This window comes from Canis lupus, chromosome 11 (assembly GCF_048164855.1).
Source record: "Canis lupus baileyi chromosome 11, mCanLup2.hap1, whole genome shotgun sequence".
NCBI lineage: Eukaryota > Metazoa > Chordata > Mammalia > Carnivora > Canidae > Canis > Canis lupus.
In genome coordinates, this window is record NC_132848.1 from 57,005,629 (window position 1) to 57,008,153 (window position 2,525).

General features: G+C 48.1%; 1 pseudogene; it reads left to right on the forward strand.

The window, feature by feature from the left end:
* Positions 1-402: 402 nt before the first annotated feature.
* On the forward strand, positions 403-2,087 carry LOC140600221 (ADP-ribosylation factor 1 pseudogene; annotated as a pseudogene).
* The last annotated feature ends 438 nt before the right edge of the window (positions 2,088-2,525 follow it).

Consider the following 2,525-nt stretch of genomic DNA (forward strand, 5'->3'; position numbering starts at 1 on the left):
TAGCAAATTATTATCATTTCACATGTGCAAATCTATTAAAGTATCATTATATGATGGATGTCTTCAATAAACCAACCAAGGAGTATAGCAACACGTCATTTGTCCCATATTGTAAGGGAATGGAGTGTTTCACAAGCATGCATTTTCCAAATGATGGACACATACCCCTTTAAGGTCAAAAAAATCTGTTTTTAGCACTTACTGTGAAAATATTTCTCAAAAAAATGTTTTATATCCTTGTCTCTTTTAAAGTACAAGTTATAAAGATATATATATTCCTTTTTACAATTCAGGTCTGCTGAGTGCTCTTTACTGCCCAAGAGCCTTTTGTGTATCTAGGAGAATCTTCATAAATACTTTGTACTTTGATTTATGGTCAATGAATTGGGCTTGTAGATTCAGTAAACAATTAATAGTTTAATCAGGTGGGAGTGAAACCAACGCCTGGCTCGGAGCAGTAGCCTCGGCGCGGCCGCCGAGGGTCTCTCTGGCCAGTGTTGCTCCCACCAGTCTACAGCATGGGAAATATCTTCGCAAACCTCTTCAAGGGCCTTTTTGGCAAAAAAGAAATGCGCATTCTCATGGTGGGCCTGGATGCTGCAGGGAAGACCACCATCCTGTACAAACTAAAGCTGGGTGAGATCGTGACCACCATTCCCACCATAGGCTTCAACGTGGAGACCGTGGAGCACAAGAACAGCAGCTTCGCCGTGTGGGATGTGGGTGGCCAGGACAAGATCCGGCCTCTGTGGCGCCACTACTTCCAGAATACACAAGGTCTCATCTTTGTGGTTGACAGCAATGACCGGGAGCGTGTGAATGAGGCCCGTGAGGAGCTCATGAGGATGCTGGCGGAGGATGAGCTCAGGGATGCCGTCCTGCTGGTGTTTGCCAACAAGCGGGACCTCCGGAACACCATGAATGCGGCTGAGATCACGGACAAGCTGGGGCTGCACTCCCTGCGCCACAGGAACTGGTACATTCAGGCCACCTGTGCCACCAGCGGGGATGGGCTCTATGAGGGACTGGCCTGGCTGTCCAATCAGCTCCGGAACCAGAAGTGAGCCCCCCCCCCCCCCCCCCCCGCCCCAACTCCCTCCTTCCACCCTGCTTTGCTCTCCTGTGGTGTGAGTGCCAGAAGCTGTCTCCACGGTCGGTCACAGTGTGCTTCACCACGCTGGAAATGTGCAGACGCAGCCTGCAGCCGGGTTTTTATTTAATGTAAATAGTTTTGTGTTCCCAACGAGGCAGTTTCTGGTACTCCTATGCAATATTACTCAGCTTTTTTTATTGTACAAAGAGAATCAACCCACCGTTCAATACTGAGAAGGGATTTGGGCACACGGGGCCTCCGGGAGTCGCTGTGTGGGACCAGCCTGGCACACCTCCTCTGGGCATTAGGTCTACGTTGAGATCCATTTTGGTGGTTGGTTTTTAACCCAAACTCAGTGCATTTTTAAAATCGTTACAAATACAAGAAAAGGAGAACACTTGAACACACAGAAGGGAGATATGTGCCTAGTGTAGGTTCTGCAGTGGCGGCCAGAGTCCAGTCCACCAGTGGGCCATTTCCCGTCGGGAACGTGAGACAGGGCAGAACCAGCCACGGTCCATTCTGCATGGTCACAATAGGGTCCCTGTGATCGCTCTTGTCTCGGGTCATCCTGTATCCCCTAGCATTTGTGCTTGTACTTGTGCTTATACGGCCACCCAGGAGATGGGCTGGGGGCTGCATCACTGCTCACGGACCCCTTGGAGGGACCCCGGCCTCCCTGGGGGCAGTGTGGGCACTCTGGCTTCCTCTGGGCTGCCTGGGGTCTCACCAGCAGGAGTGCGGGCGGGCAGGCCAGTCATCCCAGCACCTCAGCCCCGAGCCCCGGGAGCCCTGGTCTACATGTGCTTTCACTCCCTCAGCCTGCAAGGGTCAGATTTGCCATCAAAACAACGACCTCTACTGTTTTCTTTTGTATTTTGATAAACACTGAAGAAGCTGGAGCTGTTCAACTTTATCTTGGGGAAGTTCTCAGAACTGGTTTATTTGGTGTCGTGGAACCTCTTACTGCTTTCAATACACGATTAGTAATCAACTGTTTTGTATACTTGTTTTCAGTTTTCATTTCGACAAACAAGCACTGTAATTATAGCTACTAGAATAAAATCTCTTAACTATTAAAAAAAATAATAGTTTAATCATTAAAACATGATAATGTAGCTAAAGAATCAATTTCTCTTCAATATTTAAACTCTGATTATTTTTTTTTTAATTTTTTATTTATTTATGATAGTCACAGAGAGAGAGAGAGAGAGGCAGAGACACAGGCAGAGGGAGCAGCAGGCTCCATGCACCGGGAGCCCGACGTGGGATTCGATCCCGGGTCTCCAGGATCGCGCCCTGGGCCAAAGGCAGGCGCCAAACCGCTGCGCCACCCAGGGATCCCTAAACTCTGATTATTAACTAAACTGTACTAAATGAAAATCATATCTGTCATATTCTCTTTAACCTTAGAAACCAATTGACATAACTT